Genomic DNA, 22,443 nt, shown 5'->3' on the forward strand with positions numbered 1-22,443 from the left:
GTGTGTGTGTGTGTGTGTGTGTGTGTGTGTGTGTGTGTGTGTGCTCTGTATGACTGAGATTAATTGCTGTGCTGCTGCTGCTGTATTGTGTTCAGATCACCAGAGGCCTGGAGTTCTGCTTCACTGTACCAGCACAGCCCTCTCTGACTGGACACAATCACTTTGTGACCACAGTCATTCATTCAGTCTGAAGTCAATCCCAGCATGCTCTGGGTGGAAAGCAGAAAGGTTGGTTTAAGTTTGATTTTTTTTCACCATTTTTCCAAACCTGGAATTAAAATGTTGTGCCTACAGAATGATCACTTTGATATGTGGAACAAATTGTAGTATAAAGCAAAAGATACACTGGGTTAAGACTGTTTATTGATTACTGTTGATGTTACATTCATCCTCCACCACATCATCCAGGGTGGTGGTTACCATCCATGATGCCAGTTCCAGATAAATGAGGAGTGTTACACCAGGAAGGCACAGGAAAACTTATGCCAAATCAAATACGTGGATCAGAAAATCAGATTTTAATCTTCGCTCTTCACTTTGGTGACCCCAGAAGAAGAAGAAGAAGAAATTAAATTTTGGAGTGGATCTGAATCACGATCATATATGATCTTTAATTTTCATTAACATTGCTAGATAAGTTAACTGTAACACTGGTCACAAGATGAACTGAATTTATCACAAATGCCTGAACCCGTCTTCATTAAAGCGAATGGTGTGCTGTGAGAAGACATACAACAAAAAACATAACAGCCACTAAATTCAGCAGGTATGTAAGAATGTCTAAAGTACCCCAACTGTTTTTTCCAAGTTGATCTAACAAAAAAATACATCCAAACATATATAATGGTCGCACATGCACCATAGAAGACAAGATTGGACCATTGAACTCAGCAGATGTCTGCCTTCTGGTCGGCTTTGGTGTGCAAGGAGCAGTGTCGTGCAAGTTCACACTTCAGAAGAGCTCAAAGTTCACTTCACAGGAATTACAACTAACTAGTTCACTTTCATTGTCATCTGCAAAATTAGAGATAGACTTGTGATTTTTGCTTGGAATGCATATGAGGCCAGACATCTTAAAAGAATTTGAACCACATACAGAGGAAAGGGGAACATATCTGTTTCTCAGATCAAAAATATGAATGTGTATTTCAAGTAGCCTGTGAGTTATGAAGGCAAATAATAAATAAGAAGTTACGATTGACCCCAGTCTCCCCTATCTTATCTCAGTTAGTATCTAAAAATCACCAAATAAAATAACACAATAATAGAAATCTTCTGAAAATAATGACTTAGCAAATCATGAGAATGACCTAATATTGTAAAATTATGACTATAGTCATTTTGAGAAGGTTACTCATTATTTTGATATATACACTCAATATTTTGAAATACTAAATCATTATTTTAGGATTTCAAGACATCATTTAGACAGTCTCTCATTATAATGACTAACAGGATCTTCTTTTTTCCATCATGTTGGTAAAAACTTGTTTCCATAGATACAGATGTCTGGAGATGAGTGTATAATCTGGATCTGTCTGTGTGTTTCTCACTCATGACAGACTCCAGCCTGTAGTGTAGTTCATACACTTCACTGATAAACCACAGAATTGTAGAGCAACATGAAGCTTCATGATCAAAGAAAGTTTTTAAATCACACTGACACTTCTGTCCATATTCACACTCTCTCCATCTCTGCTGCGATCGCATTTTTTTAAATCAGCTGTTGACGTGAACGCCATTATCTCTCTCTAAATTCACGTTCATTAACTGCGAATGATGAGCACACTTGAGGAGCGCTGCTCATTTAGCATGTTCATGCACAACACTGGCTAGCAGTGTGATAAAAACTGATTCACCATCAAGCGGCCTCGTCAAGAGGAACCAGAAACCTGGAAGCTGGCAGAGAGAGAGAGCAAGAGAAATACAGTAAAACAACTAGGGAAGACCAGTTGTAACAGGCTATAGTTCCTCTGGTGATGCTCTCTCTTAACTTTTTGTTTGTTAGGTGCTTGTGTGGTCAATGTCAGCCAGCAGTTGAACCATGTTTTAGTTTAGTTTACGGAGGCAGCAGTGATGTCCTGCCTCTTCACCAGCACGAAACGCACCCATGAGCGAAAGCCAGTGGCTGGTCTCCTCCTGTCAGGAAAACCGTGGACTCGATTTCCTGAAAGGCAGGAATTTGTGCACCCATAGCAACACAATACTTTGGCATGGTCACCGAAAGTGAAACATGCTGGAAAAGTAACTAAAAAATACGAAATCACCAAAACATGACCGCACGGACTCAACACCACCTACATCTGCACGATGGTCAGAGGCAGAGTCAGGCACGGCCACTTCCTCTTCGTACATAATATGATGCATTTAAAAGAATAGCGTTTTTAAGACACATGCTCAAACCGACCACCGTTTCCTCTGAGTTTTTGTCCAAAAAGCTTAAATTAAGTTTTAAAACTGTCATTTTACACAAGGTTACAAAGAACTTTCATTAAGAAATTTAACCTGCAAGTCACATTTTAATATCTTTTAAATTAATCTCACAAAAGTCAATTAAATCAAATTAATAAAAACAAGGGATTTACTGTTTCTTTACCAGGATTATATTCTTGTCAGAGTGCAGAAAGCTCTTGAAGTGGCATTTAGAACAGGAGTGACAAAGACAATTTTTCCCCATCATAGGACACTGAATAGGCAATAGCTTTATCATTACCAGTTTTTGATTATTTTTTAATTAGTAAGTTAATTGTTTAATCAGTGGGAAATGCTCATCACTAATTTACAGAGCCATAAATGTCCAACCAAATAATAAGTTTATAACAATGAAAAATAGAGAAAAGCAGAAAATGCTCACATCAGAGAAGCCGGAAGCAGACAATGGCTGCGATTTCCACTTGAAAAATGAGAAAACATGTTGTATAATAGTAATATTTTACTGATTGAACTGTGGTATCTGACAGTACACAGAGAACATGTGTGGACAGAACTCATGTTCTGTTTGACCTCCTCGCTGCTGATTGAGGGACTATTTTTACTATAAGAGTCTCTGATTATCTCCAGTCTGCGGTTCCAATCAGTGGCTGCTGTGATTAGCTCCTGATTGGTCAAAATGTTAAAATTGCAGTCCTTGTCATTTCCATTGACCACACAAGTAGGCAGTGATTGAATCAGAGGGAGTGTCGGACTAATTCAGCACTTCTCTGAGCGTTGTCTGAGTGAGCGAGTGAGTGAGTGAGCGAGTGAGTGAGTGAGTGGAACAGAAAGCGCTGTGACAGCACATATTTCTTCACCTTGACTAACAGGAGCAGGTCCATGATGCCCTGCTCCACCACAGCTCAGAGGATAACACTGTGTGGATGTGTGCGTGCTCACAGCTTTATAATGGAGGTTTTATCCCTGTATTTGGATTTATATGGATTATGCAAGCAAGGAGAATTAATACCAACCAACAGCCAAGAGCCAGTAAATTTCTTGCTGACTTTGTCTACTGAATCATCCAAACCACCAGAATTTGACGCACAGGCTCCCAGCATGCACTGGGGTAAAGGCATACCACCAGTTCATCTGCTCAGTACTGATGCTTGTGTAAAAAAAAGTGTCTGGTAAAAGTAGAAGTATGGATTTAAGTTCTGTAAAAAAGTAAAAGTGAAAAAGTCAGGGCTCTGATAATTCCTGTATGCGCTGCTAGAAGGTCGTTATCAACCATTTTCCTCAGCCCTCTGCAAAGTGAAATAACCCGTGAAACATCAGATAATGGCTTAATAGAGAAGTTTGCACTACCGGTAGCTAACTTGCCAAATGTTAACATAACTCTGTCATTGCTTTCCACCTCTGAAAATCCTGAGTTCTCACCATCATGGCCAACATTAAAATACAGTAGTATACAGTAGCATATGCTGTGGACACTTCACTGGCACCTCTTAAATAATCAACAGCTCTTGTGGTCAGTTCCCTGTCGTTCACTTCGATTTAGCTTGTAAGTACAGGTATTGTAATCATTCTTGACTTTTGTGCACATTACATGCGTGGTTGTTACTATATGATTATTAATTGATTTCAAAGTATTTCTGACATTCCTCCAAGTACCACTAGAAGGAGCTCACGTACCATCCACAGTACCACAGTTTGAAAATCCAGGAGTTAGATCATTTTATTGAAAGTCACCAGGTTTTGTCGACTCCTCGGTGCAGACATGCCAAATCCGGCAATGGGTGATCTCGACGCAATGGAGCACCTCCACGCTGCAGCCAAAAACTACACTAAAATATGTTTCTGAAAACATTTTAGCAGAGAAATAGACAGTAACAGAATCTTATATATCTCATATTTGATCAGCACTGCCTAGTTTGACAGTTTGATTGGACTTTTGTGAGTCTGCTATGTTGCGTTGGATGGACCTCATTTGAGGTCGAGTCGTGATCATGGAAATTCACTCTGTCAACTCGCTGCACCATGCCCATCATGCACTGCGTGGCTGGATCTACTCCTCTCCGCAGAAAATTAATTGGATCCATTGACTTGACATATGTCAACAGATTTGGTGTGTCTGCACCATATCTGCCTTCCTGAAAAACAGTCACAGTAATATTTTAATATTTCTTCATAACTTCATCTTCGTTTGGTTTTAAAGCAAGATGTCTCTCATTGATTTTGTTTCTCCTGCGTTAACAACAAAATTGTTGTTGCTGCGTTGAATTTACTTTAAATTATGTGCTTGAGAACAACAGTTTCATCTTGTGTCCAGTTTGGTCTTGAGTCAGTCTGTCCATCTATATGTCCATCCCATTCTTATAGACATAAGACTTGAGGGAATTTCTTTAAACTTGACACAAATAACCACTTAGATTTAACGTTGATATTGTTTCCCATACATTCATTTCTTTGTGGTGGTCTACCACAATAAAAATATCAGCTGCCACATATTGATTTAATATATTTGGAACTGTGGACTCCTCTATTATTATTAAAAATTATTATCTTACGCAGGTCTGGGGTTCTCTTTTAGACATGACCCTGTCTGTTTCACGCAGACCTGTCTGTGAACAGCATGAAGTTTCACACTCCTCAGGGTTTCCCACTAATAGACCTTAAATGATTTTGAAATGTACACTTGCCAGTTACCCCTAAAACTCTGCCTCATGCACTCAGCTACTCACGTTCCCAAAGATTCAGAGCCAGATTAACCTTCTCAATTTAGGACCCTTTTTGACACCCCGTTTCTTATGTAATTAAGCACACATTTATTGAGATTCATGCACCGTTTTAGTGCAATGTACACTGAAACATTTATGCCTTTCAATCTGGGCTGGCCAATCTGGCAAAAAAAAAAAAAGAGCAAAACTAATATGTGAGGCTGAATTTTTTGGGAATGTATCTACAAAAGATGAAAGATGAACAGTCAACATCAACATGTCAAATAGTTCCAGTTGATGTAATGATACAGCTATAAATCAAGTGGTTTCTTGGGCTTGAATATTTAATTCAGGGTAAACATCGTTTAGCTTCAATAAGGTGTCGTAACATGCTGAAGTAGAATTGAAATGAAAGGGACTTTAAGCAGAAAATCTGAAATTCAAGAGATTAAAATTTAATGCCAGTGGACAACATCTGCAGTGGTATGATAGAGCTACAAATACTACTTGTATGAATAGGCGAGATCACATGAGAATCCATCTTGCCAGGCTTCAAGCTATGCGACTGTGTCTGAACCACAGTGGTTTGGACCAATCAGCATCCTATGAGGAGCTACTGTTAGATTTAACCCCAGAGGCAAATGTGACGATAACCACATTACCACAGTGCTGCGGTCATGTGACGCCTACTGTAGGGTTGAGCTCATGACTGTTTGAAGGGTCGATTTCATGTTGAGATCACTGCTTTGATCTATTCATGCATCTATGGGATCAGTGCTATCACACAGAAGTCAGAAACAGCCTCTGATTAGTTGACATGTCAGGAACACAGCCTCTGACTGAACGACAGACTCAGCCCAAGGCCTCTTGGGATTGCCAGCAGGCCGCTAACAACATGCTAACAACTGTTCTCAAGATGGAAAAATGGATAAATAACTACAGAAGACATTGTGTGTTGGGTTTATCATTATGGCTTTATTTTATGACGTCTCCAAAAAGACAGTGAAGTTCAAGGCTGGAATTCGAAGCTACTGAAAGGGACATGATGTCACTGAGCAAGCGTTGTAAAAGTACAACGGTAGCATTAACCACTCAATCTCCCTCACTGGCATGCTGCACACTTTTACGCGCTGCCCTATTCCTTCATGGGGCTATGCCACACTTATGACAGTATACTTCAATAAAGCCCAATAAAACGTAATCATTAAGGCAGTTGCGGTGAGCTGCCATCCAAAGGGAAGATGTTGCTTTGTTACTGTAAGTCATGTGACTCCTAAAAAGGTTAGCATAGATGCTGCTAAAGCTTCAGTTATATCAGAACTGAAGAGTATTTCTCCATTAAAAGAAGAGCAAAGAATGACACTGAAAGCGTTCCTCAATAAATGCTGTTCTCCTGACTGGCATAGCAAGAGTTTGATGTACCAACCGGCTGTGCCCTTGATAGACAATGATGAACTGATGATTCGTCCAATCACCTGCCATCTTTTGTGAAAGTACCTGCCCTTTTCCAAAAAGTTTCCAAGGAGAACTTCCCAGATTCTGTGTAATCATCTTAGGTTAGATTAGCTGGCTATAAGAGCTTCTGACTTAACAGCAGTCTTCATTGGGTTGGCTATTTTGTTTCCTTGCCTGGTTACTACATTTATGCACACAGCATATTCTTCTTTATCTCTCTGTGATGTCATTTGATGTGGTTTATTTACTGAACAACACAGTGGTATGTCAAATGGAGCCAAGACATGCTGAGTATCATCGCTGGTTTCTCATTGGTGTGGATAAGGAAATGTCAGCTGCTTTGTCTCAGCCTTTTTTTCTTTGTCTCTCTCTGTCTCCCACCAAGTCTCAGTAATTAGCGAAGGTCATACCCTGTCAGTGTACACATTTGGTGACACAGAGATATGGGTGATGTCATTATCTTTAATGGGAAAATGTTTCATGGATCAGGAGTAGCACGATACATCATCTAGACCAAATACTGAGGTGTTACACTGATATTCACTCACTGATTTGTAATGGATCTAAACTGCAGTATGATAACGTGTGGGGTTATGTCATCCTCCACTAGAATCAGAATCCGTGACTGAAATGATTTGCCGTCAGTGCTAAATATTCATGCAGCAGTAGGTTATCAAACTGCTCCACATCACCCAAAACATATCAGTGCTTCATAATGACAGAGCCATAGTATGCTGATAGTGTTCCACTTTCAATTTGGCCCAGAGCAGACTGTTTGGCTGACCTGTGTGCTTAGCATTTCTGATCTGAATGAAGAAATGCATTTGATTAGACCAGAGGGGTGTAACTACGAAGCGAGATTAATGGGTTAGTGAGCTATGTTGAGTCTAAAGCCAGGATTTTCAGTGTCATGAAGGTGGCTCTCTTTTAACCTGGCTAGATCACCATGGTAACTTATGCTAAACTCATAACCTGGTCAGGAGCAGGTTATGTTCAGAGTTTCAGATTAAAACGTCTGAAAAAAAGTGCTGTTCTTTAACTAATTATCGTCCTAACAAGGTTGTTTATGAGCGATATAGCTTTTAAACTGAGGGAGGACTTTAACATTGAAAAATCACTGAGCTGTATGTTCTTTATATCACAGAACGAATCCATATAATGTAAAAATGTAACAGCAGCACAAACTGTCTGCATCACGCTGTCATTTGGTGATGCAGAGTCATTTTTCTCGTTTGCTCCAGATCATATTAACACTTTACACACTAAAATAATGATGAAACAACTAAAGACACTTTGAATACTTTTTACTGTTATCTCTTTTGCCTTGGTGATATTGCAGCTCAGATCACTGATTAGAAAATTCATCATCATTTATCACAGACAATCTTAAATCAATCTTAAATCAGCTCTCTCATCATAGGACAGTGTCAGACAGACTTCATCATGTTTAAATCTGCTGTATGGAGTTTTATTGTTTAATGTGCAGTTTTCATGTAAGAATAAACCGCAGCATTAAGACCACATTTAGTCCATCAGTAATTTTCTGACAGCATACTTCTTCTCCTGCTTTATTTGCAGCAACAATGTTGCTTTTTGCTGTAATGTATTTTGTATATTTTCCACAGCTCATAATTATAACAACTTGATGATTTTGACTTAAGTAAGTGGCTCGCGATCACTTCATTTCATGCGGAAGAAGAGTCAAATGATGCAACAAACACCCCTTTTATGTGAGCCCGCACTGAGTCTGAAGACGAAAGCCTGGATTAATGAAGTGAGTTGATAACCACCATCGTGATACCCGTTATCTCTGATTGAGGTTTTAGGCTTTGTCGATCCAGATCATGCAGAGAAAGCCTGGCTGTGTTGAGCTTCCTTCGTAGTACAGATCATTAAATGAAAAAGGGTAGAAGTCCACGCTAAAGCGTGGATTCTGATGCCTCCGCCTGCAACAGTTTCATACAACTGTGACTTTTTGTGTTCCCTACACCTGATTGAAACCACTGATTCATTATAAATCCTATTTGCAAGTGTCCCAGGAGTTTGAGAATTAAGGCTCTATTGATACAGTATACAGTTAATGAGAAAAGATTGCAAGGAAAGAGCTATTACCTTTATTACCTAATAGTATCCAACATAGTTATTCAAAAATATATCAAAGTCAAATATGAAAACGTTTTAAAATTGACGTTGATTGAAGTTATTGGCCTTTTCTATGTCTGACTTCCTAGCTGTTCAATCTGCTCTGTTCTAATTGACGCGACATCCGTCAAAAATAGACTCTGTGTGTATTCTCCATGGAGTGGAGCACCGAGCTGCTTCTGGGAAGCATCTGAAACACACTGGGGCGCTTCTGGTGGAATTACAAGTATTGTCGCTCCAATTGCCAAGGTGGTAATAACTTTTGAACGGGTGGACGGATTTGCACCAAATCTTGTGTGCTAACACTCTATAATAAGTACATGAACTGATTAAATTTTGGAGGCCAACGCTTTCAAGATGGCCGACTTTCAAGATGGCCGACTTTTTGACTTTGATATATTTTTGAATAACTATGTTGGATACTATTAGGTAATAAAGGTAATAGCTCTTTCCTTGCAATCTTTTCTCATTAACTGTATACTGTATCAATAGAGCCATAATTCTCAAACTCCTGGGACACTTGCAAATAGGATTTATAATGAATCAGTGGTTTCAATCAGGTGTAGGGAACACAAAATCACAGTTGTATGAAACTGTTGCAGGTGGAGGCATCAGAATCGACGCTTTAGCATCGACTTCTACCCGTTTTCATTTAATGATCTGTTCTGGCCACATTGCAGGCTAACCCGCAATTTCCACCAGGCACGGCTGCGCCATGTTGTGGCTCCACCTTGGCAATTGGAGCGATTCACGGCCATTCTAGACAATACTTGTAATTACACCGGAAGCGCCCAAGTGTGTTTCAGATGCTTGCCAGAAGCAGCTCGGTGCTCCACTCCATGGAGAATACACACAGAGTCTATTTTTGACGGATGTTGCGTCAATTAGAACAGAGCAGATTGAACAGCTAGGAAGTCAGACATAGAAAAGGCAGGGAGAATCCAGTTATTTTTCAAAATAAGAAGACCCCATGCAGACTCATGATCATAAAGATGGACAGAAAAGAAACTATTTAAGTACATAGCCTGCTTATCCATTGTAGAAGCACAAAGAGCAAGGAAAGAGGACTTAATTAACAAAATCAGAGCAAGTAATCATAATCAGACGGACAAAACGATCCACTGCAGCCATGCAGAGGATGGGATTAAACCGCAACGTACATGTGACATCACAAAGCTGCGCCTGGTGGAATCCCCGGTCAAGTGATGGGCTGGACACATTTCAAGATTTGAAAATAAAATTAATTGCTTTTTATTGCCACCTTTAGATATTTCTATTCAGTGCTTTACTCATATGCCACGATAGCGTAATATTTTCATTTTGGGGTGTTTCCAAGCAAATATTGATGTATGTGATAGTTTGCAATGAAATCTGCAAATACCTTTTGCCGTCCCTTAAAGTCCCCATGTCAGCCACCTGATGAATGTTTCTCTAGATCTGCCCCCAATTAGCAGGATGTTTCTAATTCATGATCATGACAGGATAGATCTTTTAATTTTATTTATCACATTCTGTTTTTTCTAGCATCATAATCCATCAGCTTCTGAGGAAGGAAATTCACTTGACATGTTTATTCAACCTCATGTACAGTGTGATTTAATGAGTAACACTGCATGTGTTTCATGCAGGAAAACTCACAGGAAAACTCCACAATGCCCCTTTAAATTGAATGCATTTTCCAATAAATGAGATATATAATGGAAAATCAAGACTGGCTCCTTCAAGAGTCACCCAGTCATGCTAAAAGATGGGACAGGTTAGAGGACGGGGGCACTGGTGGATGTCCACGCCATGAAAATTGATTACATCCAGTCTGATGTTACGCAGAGTGTAGCAAAACAAATTGTGCTAATTACTGTGTGTTCACACAGAGCAATACAGATCAATGGAAATATAAAATGGTGTCATTTTATCAGAGGTGTCTGCCGTGTTAATTTGATTTACACCATGTTTGAACGGCCCGAGTGCTTTTTGATAGGCCACATTAACAGCTACATTAGCAGGAGCAGAGCGGCCCACAGTAATGACTTTTTTTCCCCCTTTGCTGCTCTGACATCATTCCACATGGGAATTGTGGGAAGCGACGTGCATCCCAGTGGACCAACAGCGCTGGAAGAAGACACTGCTGGCTCAATAATTAATGCCCTTTGACTCCCATGGTCCTTTGCTGGTCATTCACTTCCATTTCTAATTCAATTCTATTGATAGTGTAGATGGTATTGATGCTTATCCCTTCATTTTTACTGCTGACATTATGAGCTATGTAATGGCTTTATGAGTTATTTTTACCACACTGTAAAAGGTTAGCTCATATCCACTCTGAGCACATATTTTCAACTATTATTTCATCATTAATCACGGTTAAAGAACCGTCTTCCTCTTCTTCATTCTGTTAGCTTCAGCTCAGCACCGCTGTATATAATTAGCATCCATTAGCTGAGGTAAAGACGCCATTACTGCTCAGCAAACATGTAATGCCATGTTAAACACTGCTGCTGCTGCTAAACTTCATCATCAGTGTCTGTGATCCCTCAGGCATTCCAGCCCCCGCGGGAGGACAGAAACACTGTGCTGACTCCTACAAGATGGAATAAAGAGGAGTTAGTATATAATATGTAGTTTGGAAGTTTAAGTGACTTTTTTCTGCTGCCACTGATTAAACTGACCTTTCAAGTATCTGTGATGGTTATCCTTCAGTGTAACACCTTGTTGTTAATAGATTATTCTTCTTTCTCAAGCATGGTTTGAGTTCTGACAGCGGCAGCAGGGACCAATAAGCTGACCCTTCTGCCCTAACCAATCAGCTGACTCTCCTGTCAGTCTTTCATAACATTGGCATGTGCACATTCATCAATATGGAGGAGGGTTAGGGCCACATGTGAAAACTTCACAGTTAAATTGCGTTTAATCCTGATGAAAGTGAGAATTCCAAGTCAGGAATTTAAAGTCAAAATTCTGAGAATGGAGTCGGAATTAATCATGTCAGAATTCTGACATTAAAATTAGAATTCTGTTTAATCTTAAAATTCAAGTCAGAGCAAGAAAGAAGCTGTCTCAGAACTCAGAAAACTGAGTTTAATCTCAGAAATCCGAGTTTAAATCTGCAACATTTTCCTTGAACAATGTCTAGATTCATATTACATAATTCCTGGGGTGGACAAAATGTGATTAGTGCCCTCTAAGTTGTCTTTCTATAGGATGAAATTTAATAAAATGCCCTCTAGGGTGTCTTTCCAGTTGAAGCCAGATAATAAAACAATTTTAATCTAAACCAGGGCATCTCAAGTATTATAGCGGATATATTTTTCAGTAATGATACTTTCCCAGCATACAATTACTCAGAGTGCTTTAGTGTGGTTGTTGAATGGCTGCATGTCGAGGTTTTATCTGTATCGCTGTGATGTGGTGGTTGTTAAAGCACGTGTTGAATCACAGACTCTCCATTTACCATGTGTTCCTGTCAGCATGTGATCCATGATGGTTCACATCATCATGTAGAGCATCTGTCAGCTAATGCTGCCTTTCTGGGGCACCTGAGCTCCAGGATCTGGGTCGATGAGCAAATCAATGATGTGCACTTGCTGCCAAGTACTCATGATTGTCTGAATCTGATTAATATAAATGAAATGTAGACTGCATAGATGCTGTGTGGTCAGTCTAAAGCTCTCAGCCCTGAACAAATGTCAGATAAACATCCACCCTGCAGGTCTGTATCCTGAATCTGAAATGAAGTTTTTGGCCTGGCTGCCAAGGGCTGTTGAACTCAATAAAATCTGCTTCCAGGAAACATTTAAACATGACAAAATAATTAACATACAATACATTTTTCATAGAAATATATCACCCACTTGTTCTCAGTTGTACAGAGTCTGGTACTGAGAGTCAGGACATGGTTACCCTAGCTTAGCATGAAGATGAAACACGAGGAAACTGATGAATGTTGATTGTTGTGGAGCAAAGCCTAGATACACAAACAGAAATGTAAAAACCGAACAGTTGTTGATGAACAGCAGCGTGTTGCAATGATGTGTGCAGCTTTCTGACGTCTTGTCATCACAGTGAGGCTGTCAGGTTTGTCTGTAGACTAAAACCAAGACCTGTGTTAACTGACTGGATCTGGCAACCTGTACCATATCCAGAGATACTGCACAGAACTGCTCTCTGGATCAAACACACACAAGAAACAGAGGTTAATGCACTGTAAAATCAAATGCTCAAATTAATTATTTTGTAGGAACCAGTGAAAACTGAGCTATTGTCTAGAGGCTCTACTAAATTAAAAGTGTTGATCCAGTAGAAGTTTCTTTCTTTTGTGTTTATTTAACTCAAACTTTTTAATTAATGAGGGAAAAATGTACTCAAAAAGGTCCCTAAAGCACAAATATTTTAAGAGATTAAACAAAACTCTTTTATTCATTACTATGTCAAGTTTAAAACTTGAAAATCATGGAAAAAAAAATAAAATAATGGGTTTTTATATTTAAAATGTATTCAGTTCTGTTGACTTGCAGAGAGTGAATGAAAATTCTGGGCGGCAGTTACTGAAAATATTTGACTTGAAGTAATCAATAATTTTGATTTACCTGCAATCAAAGAGTACATGTAACACCAACTCCAAATATTTAAGCTCTGATAACCATCAGCTTTTGAGCTTATGAATCAAGAAAATTTGTTGAGCTCATTCTGGTTTATGGTGGGTGAATGTCTTGTTTGAAATCAGAAGTCAAAGTCGACTTTTAAGCTACTTACATTATGTCACATGACTTAGTAACATAGCATGACATTATGTAACACAATACAATATAATGTAATGTAATGTGTAATGTAATATAATGTAAGTAATGCGACATAATGTAAAGTTACACAACGTAAACACAACGGCATAATGTAGCGTAGCATAACGTAATGTAATGTAACATAGCATAATGTAATGTGGCGTAACGTAACGTAATGTACGTACTTATTTGAACCCAAACCAAGATCCTTTCCAACCTAATAAAGTAGCTTTGGTACCTAAACCTAACCAAACTGTAATTTTTAGCATCACAGGGGTTAGGTCATGTGACTTACATAACGAAGCCTACTTAATGTCATATATGTTGTTTCGTGAATCATAGTCAATCGACCTACTCTGCTGTTTAGGTATGAGGATGTGTTGTTTTTTATTTCCCTTCTTTATGCTGAGCTAGGCTAACTGTGTCCCGATTCAAGCTTCATACTCAACACAAAGACTTAGATTTATACATGTATATTTTCTACACATCATGTGTGTATCACATTTGTGCAATTATTCTGTAATTCCACATCCAGTCCACATACATCCATATATTTGTTTAAGTGAAAGATGTGTATATTAGATGTGTATTCAGTTTGTGTGTATAGTCTTTAAGTCATATTTTGGTTATACAAGCTATATATGTAAAAGCCAGAAATTTAGAGTTCAAAAATGCTTTTTAAGTTTACTTTTAAATTTACTTTGTATTATAACATAGACTTTCATCAGTCAATGCAGGTAACTGTAATATACTGCACAGTACATCCAGATGCTGATTGTGTTTAGAGGCATATAACATTAAAATCACAGATGACAAACAAACACACACACACACACATGCACATAAATATACATATATATTAAAACAAAAAAACAAAAAACAGGGGAAACTGTAGAGCTTATACTGTTTTAACATATCTGAAATGCTTTTAGCCCCAAACGACTAAGAGATGTTTCCATGAGGAGCTGTCTTTTAAAATCAATAGACAGTGCAGCACTGGACTGAAAACTGGAGTTAATATGTTCTCTTGGGATTTTTTTGCCTGTCAAACTGGTCTTATATGCAGCATACTTAAATTACAGTAATTCATTTGTTTGTTACTGCATGCTGTTCCAGTAGGCATATATTCCATCTCACAATACTGATGAATATTTTAACATCTTCACTCCCCTTCTATAGCATAAATCCTGCCAAGTTAACAGCATTCAGAGTGACAGAGGGGAAAAACTAGTGGTACAGGACCGAAGCTCTGGATGCATCTTCTACAGACACCATGATGGAAACGTGAAAGGGTTTGTCTCCTACATCTTGCATGATGTAGGTTAAAGCTGCTGTAGCTACAACTACCACAAATGAAAATAAATTTTGCAGATATGTTCAATATAAATCTTTTTGTTGTTTATAAAAACATAATCAAGGATAAATTTTCCTACAAAACTGCAAGTATCTTGAAAAAATATTTTCATTGCTCTGGTATTGGTCTGGTTCTATGAGGGTGCAAAAGCATGCGTTGCACCCTCAGTTTCTTGTTTTGCATTCTCAATAGAAATTAGAATAAATGCCAAGTGTAAAGTGGTAGGTTATGCATCCCTGATATCTTTAGCTGTCCATGCGCTGTCCGTCTCCATATTTTTGTTAATGTTTGTGCAGCAGAGCAATGTGCAAAAGGGCTGAGTGAAGGTCAATCTGGATCAGCGGGTGTGGTGATTATTAAAAGACTCTCTAGTACAGTCACATCGCTTGTCTCATAGCTCTGAAACAGCTGAGCCACAGTTAAACATGATAACAAGGAACTGCTCCTTCAAAAAACACATCCAGATCCACATTTTTCTTCATTTCATTATCTGAAATATGAGAATATGCAATTATTTACAGCAATAAATCATAATATGACCATGATATGTTATCAGAGATCAGGGAAAGATGTAATGTTGAGATACCAGCTTCTCTGCCAATAATGCTACAGCAAACATGTTCTCCTTTGAAATTTCCATTCCAGTATGAAATGTCTGTTTTTGTCTTTTTTCTTGTAAATTAAAGTCTGTGGAGGAAAAAGTGATTTTTCTTCTAAACACATTCTATATGTTGGAAAATAGCTGCTGAACAGAATTTTTGGGTGCATCTGAAATATGGCTTGGTGACATGCCGGAGCCATGGACCCCCAACACTATATAAGCTCCAGAAACACACAAATGAACGCCACCGTCAAAAGTGCGAAAACATACCGTCAGAGACTCTCTCAGTCCAAATCAGCCCCGCAGTTCACTTCAGCTCACTTCAGTTCCAACAACCCGACACAGAAAAAGGAAAATACCATCCTGTCACCGTCCTCTGGCTCTGGTGGCTCAAACATGTCTGCACATGTCCAATAAAGCTGCTAGACGGAGTGTCCATGTGTCAGGTGGTTTTCGGGTCATAGTGATGTGGAGTGGACACACTCCCATTATTTCAGAGCAGAGAAAACTGCTCATTTTTTTCATGATTTGGAGAACCCTAACCCTAATCTATTCTTGAAATATGACTTTTTCTCAAAAATTATAACTTTGTGCTTGAAATTAAAACTTAGTTCTTATGACATTCTCAAGATATTAAAACTTTTCTTGAAATTATGAGTTTGTTTTTCAGGCAGTTTGGCTTTTTTCTCAAAATATTTCAACCTAATTCTTGTAATCTCCATCCCCTGGCCACTATGAGTGATACACTGAGTCTAGGGGGCTGTAGTGATGTCTTTCACTGCTTATTATTGAATGTGTTGCTGGCTGGTTGCTGCTGACATGTCTCCACTCAGCCTCTGTAGCAATGGGAGTGGTCTGCGGCTCCCCTGCCTCAGTTGCAGAAGAAAAACATGGCTGACCCACATTCTAGGAATATCACCCCTCAGTACGGAACCTGAATAATAGATACTTTGTCACAAACACACATGGGACACCGTGTGCATCCACACAGAACTGGATCACAAGTCTCCACCTATAGAAAGTTGCTTTTCAGAGCTCCCAGGGCAGATCAAAGCTGAAATTGAAATTCATATCAGTTCTTTGTATCTACTATTGCCTCTTAAACACCTTCTTTCCTGTCTCTTAATGCCTGTGCTCCCCTGGCTCACATCCCCCGTGACGCCCATGGATCCTGCCGCTCTGCCTCAGCAGACTATACCGGGTGTCGTGGCGAGCTGAGCGCTAGTTAAGAGCATGACATTTCCAATACAACAGCCAGGCAAAGCAGGGACATCAATTACCTATGTTTACAGCACGCAGAAACAAGTGGCTCCTATTAACCCCGCTGTGTTCTCACAGCTCTCTCATTTCCCAGCATCCTCGCTGAGATTGAGTGGTAATTCCTCGCTAAAGCCGCGTACCTGACAGGAGTCATACACTCAGGAAATAGCTGATTGCTTTTGTCACTCAGCACAACATCTTATCGATTGTGTCTTCTGTCCCAGAGAAGCAAGAAGTGTGCTGAAGCTTAAAGGAAAAGTACACCCTAATATACCAACTATAAAAAACAACTACTGCCTTGTTTATTTCCAGTATATTTATCCAGCCCATTCTTACTCCCAGGTCTTCAAAAACATTGTAAAAACACACAAGTTACCCTTTAGCATCTCTACAGTACACACCCATCTTTCAAATAAGTTCAGTGTAAAACTATTCACATCAGGTGATGTAGAGTCATAGAGTAGATTGAGATAGAATTTGATGAATAGGTCAAATAAACACAGCATTTTTACCATGGGGTTTGTGTCTCGTGTGAAACCAAATGTCAACATAAGCTAAAGTTTGAAGTTAGATAAGGTCACGCCCCTCACCTGACTTACTTAACGTACATCTTGCATAGTGCAGATGTTACCCAAATCATGCTCATTTCCTAAATGCATCTATGTGTTTGATGCCTAAATCATCCAAGATGTTTTGTTACCTCAACCTAAGAAAGTAATTTTGGTGCCTAAACCTACCCAAGTCTTTTTGTTGCATAACCCTAACCAAGCAGTTTTGGTGCCTGAACTAACCAAGTAGGTTTGGTGCCTTTATCCAACTAGATAGTCGTCTTGAAGATAGTTTTGAAGCTTCAACCCAGCTCAGTAGTTTTGGTGCCTAAAGCCAACTCAATAGAGTTGGTGCCTAAACCTAACTGAGTAGTTTTGTTGCCTATAACCAACTAAGTCCTAATTAAGTAGTTTCAGTACTTAAATCTAACCATGTAGTTGTGGTACCAAAACCTGACCAAGTAGTTTTGGTGCCCATACCTGTCCAAACTGATTCCTAAATATATCCAAGTAATTTTGGTGCCTATGAGCAACTAAGTAAAAAATAACCTACTTAAGTAATTTTGTTGCCTAAGCACAACCAAGTACTTTTATGGCCTAGACCTCAACAGGATTTTTTTGTAACCTACACCTATGCAATTAGTTTTGGTGCCAAGACCTAACTTAGCTGTGACAGTTTCACAACATTAATCATGCTAAAAAGGCTCTTCACCAGTGCCTCTTACAGACTCTAAAGGCTCTCTCTTTTTTTGAGGACGGGTTGATTAATTTATACCTGTATGTGAGTATTACTCGCCAAATACAGCTCAGCTACAGGTGGAGTTTTAGAGGTTTTGGTTTCAGGCTGTCCAAGTCAAAGAACAAAGGCTTTAAGTCCAGAGACTGATTTCTCTGGTGAACGTGGGCTCAATATACCAGGGTAAATTTTTAATGTCCAAGTGAAGGAAATCAATCTGAAATCATATCTGGTCTCATGTGAAACAAAACAATCTAAGCTTTTCAGAGCTTTCAACCACATCTCACAACCTTCATGAGAAAGGTAACGTGTCTCTGTTCAAAGATGCTCTCTAACGTCAGATGTGAATGTCCTTGCTGACCTTTCTTTGGCCGTCCAGTACTTCTTGTCTATGACAGCTGACCTCTTCCCAGTGGATGTTTATTTTGTTCACACACTGTTTCCAAAGGTCAAGAGTCAACTTCCATACTCAAATATTTTCCTATACTTTAAGATGAGAGGGGAAATCTCATCAGTTTTCTAAAGCTGGAGAGTTTATCCTCTCTAAAGATTTAGATAAGCTGCAGACTTGCAGTCTTACTTGTCCCAGCAGGTGATTGGACATTGAGACATGCACTCACAATACAGAAATACAGAACAGAAATCAACAAGCCCCTTGTGACTGATTTTGTCCAGTGTGCAACATTCACACAGAAATATGAACAAACTGGACAATAGGCATGACATCTTTTGTCCCTGCAGCATTCAGCAGCTGAACAAGCTCCGCCCTTTATCAATGATCAGTTTCCTAAAATGTTGCTTTTTATATTTTTCTGATACTTATGTTTTTATATAGTTGTTGATGTTCTTTTGATACTTTTTAGGCTCTTTGTGCAAAGCAAATTCTCCACAAAGCAATAAAGGTTTCATTCATTCATAGACAGGTCTGTAGTCTGTGCCAGTAACAAAGTGATGAAATTATTAAGTTGAATTGTTAAATCTCACAGGCCTCTTTTGTGAAATCTGTTCATTGGATTCATTGGAAGTTGACCATTAATAAAATGACATTTTTATTAAAAAATAATCTATTTTGTAGCTGTGTCACTTCAGGTTGCACATTATCTGCTAATCTGAAAAAATCTTATCATTGTGATGGCAGTGTTAGGATTAGAAGTACAGACAATTATTTGCCAGTTTTCCATTTAATTTTCCTTCTGGTGGTGAGAATGAATTTTCAAACAACGACAATGAAAACTGGATATTAAAATGATCATTTTAATTTTGTTATACAATATGTGGACACAACAAACACAACAAACTGAACACTGATTTAATGTCCAGTATGTAAAATCTAGCAGATCTATTGTGAGAATATGGCAGAAATGGTGAGACAAAGTGTTTCTGTAAGCTCACCACTAGATGCCACTAAATCCTACACAATGGTCCTTTAAAATAAGAAAATAAGCATTTTTTTTTTTTACAGCTATTTAGCATTTCATGTATTTATTCATGATCAGCAACGATTAAATTCTTTTACGGCAGCAATGTTTATAGTTGTAATTGCTTATATTGAATGTCAGAGCTCCAGCACACGACATATTCAGTCTTTTGCCTGATGACAAAGGATTATAACATGACGGTGAAACGTTTTAGGCAAATATGTGGTTTCCATGGTATCAGACGTAGCTCTCATGATAACATTGCTCCTGACATGGATGAAGGCACGTTCTCAAATTAATTGCATATAAATGCATTATCCTTTATTATGTTGTACTATCTGGGTGACCACAATGCACAGATGCATCATCCTAGACCATTAGAGAAGTGCCAGAGCATTGCTACAAAAAACAAAAAAAACAAACAAACAAACAGTGGAATGTAGGGTGCATGTCAATGTGATAAAAAAAACAATGTCCTTATAGAACAAAATGATGTAAACCTGTTATTGAGAACAGGAAAACAGCTTTTGTTCAGTGAGTCACTGCTCCGAGCAGCAGCAGTCACACAGTTAATTACACAGTTAATTAGTGACAGAGTAAAACATTTACTGGATTCATCACACCACCATTTAACAAAGTAGCAATATGGAGTTGTTACATGATAGAGATAATACAGAATGCACAAAGCTACTGTAGCACAGATTAATGCGTTGCACAATGCTTATGAAAATGTATACATTCCCTATATTACTGCTGTTGAAAATAAATTTTGTTAATGATAATTGATATTGTTACGACTGAATATCTTCAAAACACCCAGCCAAATTAGAAACACTGGAGGATGTGTCCACTCTGCTGTCTCAGTGTCAAACAACACTATGGCCTGAAAACAACCTGATACATGGACACTCCATCTAGCAGCTTTGTTGGACATGTCCAGACATGTTTGAGCCACCAGAGCCAGAGGACAGTGACAGGATGTTTTTTTTTTTTTCTTCTGTGTCTGGTTGTTGGAACTGAAGTGAGCTGAAGTGAACTGCTGGGCTGATTTGGACTGAGAGTCGCTGAGTGTTTGAACATTTGTAACTGATTGTTAGGGAGGGGAGGCAGCTTCACAGGGTTGGAATTACAAAAAACATTCTAGTATTACTACTAAAGACATTTAATATCACTGGCAACATTTCATAGAGGCTAAATAACAAAAATATAAGGCTACTGTTTCAAAATCAAAGACTGCATTTATCAATCAGAGCAAGAAAACAGAAACAAAATTAAAAAAAAATCATCAAGGGGACACAGGCAACGTTTATCTGCTTCTCATTTGATTTTACATGGGAGGACATTACATAAAGTATCACAGGCTTGTAGAAACCTGCATCTCTTACTCACACTGACTCCTTTGAGGATTATTATAATCCGGAGGAAATGGGTTTAGGGGCAAAAGTTATATTTACAACCATGGAACAAACAGGAACTGAAGTAGGTGACATGTATGTCTGGTTCTGACTGTACAGCAGAGGAGACTGATAGACAGTGTCCATGTAAGAATCAAGGACAACGTGACTGTCAATATTATGGCATGTCATGAGCCAATAAACACGCAGCATACAGACACACAGCATATTTTTACTATTACTAATTTATTTCAGCAACATCATGTTTCGGAGCTCCTCTCAAATGTCCCACTGTAGACTTTCAGGGGAGCTCATGTCCTTTTCAGTGGAGCTGAGCTCCCCTTAGTGCCCCTGTAATTCAGACCACGGTGTGCCAGTTTGTGTGGCTTATATAGTGTTGTGGGACCACTGGTCATGGTCACCAAGCCATGTTTCAGTGAGAAGTCAGCTGTCAGTGGTCGTATAAAACAGAGCAGTCAAAAAATAGAATTATTGTCTCACAGTTGTTTGTCTCCACCAACCAGTCAAGTTACAGTTTACATCCATGTCTGTCCACACTCATATAATGTCTGTAGTGAAGATTTTGAAGGAAATTAATATAGAACTTACCACTATAGTGACCTGTGACTTTGAGGAAATCAAATAAAGAGACTATTTTTACAGAGGACAGAGGACTGATAGAGAGCTGAACATTATGATGTCACAGTGAAGTTGACCTTTGACTTTTTGGATATAAAATGTCATCATCTCATCATTTTATTCTATTAGATATTTGTGTGTAATTTTGTCATAATTAGCATATTAATACTTGAGTTATGGCCAAAATCAAAAGTGTTTAGTTAGATCACTGTGACCTTTGACCAACCAAATCTAATCTGTTAATCTTTGAGTCCAAGTGGACACTTGTACCAAGTTTGAACAATTTACTTCAAGGCATTCTTGAGATATCACATTCACAAGAATGGGATGACCTGAAAACAGAAAACCTGCGGCCATAAAAACATTCATTCATTCATTCATTGTCCATTAACCGCTTATCCTTGAAGGGTCGCGGCATTGGGTGAGAGACGGGGTCACCATAAAAACATCAAGGAATAAAAATAATTTTTTTAAAAAAAGTTTCAGGCTTATCAGTCCAGTAGTATTCAAAATTAGCTGTGGACATTTATTATTTATTACATGAAGAGTGTTGATGACTTTGATTCTCCATGAAGCTCCCACATCCTAAAAAAATACTGCAAAAAATTTCAGTACATAGAAATGAATCCTTCACATCAAAACAACTGGACCTTTTTACTCCTCAAACTTGTTGGCTGAGAAAGACAGTTTGGTGGTTGCCCCCATTTTTTGAGTTGGCCTTCTTTCACCACACACACGCACGCACACACACACGCACACACACACACACACACACACACACACACACTCTGCAGTCTCTGATGTGGTACAATTCCAGAAACGAACAACTTGGGCCACTTCTTCCTTTTCATGACCTGGATTTTTCTTCTTACTATAAAGTCCGATGGGTATTAAGAGCCCATATAAAAGCCCTCATGTGTTGACCCATTTATTTATAGACAAGTCCTTACATTATTGTTCAGGTTGTAATGGGTCATGAAAGAGCTGCT

The sequence above is a fragment of the Lutjanus erythropterus genome, chromosome 16, assembly GCF_056507025.1.
Source record: "Lutjanus erythropterus isolate fLutEry1 chromosome 16, fLutEry1.hap2, whole genome shotgun sequence".
NCBI classification, from domain to species: domain Eukaryota; kingdom Metazoa; phylum Chordata; class Actinopteri; order Lutjaniformes; family Lutjanidae; genus Lutjanus; species Lutjanus erythropterus.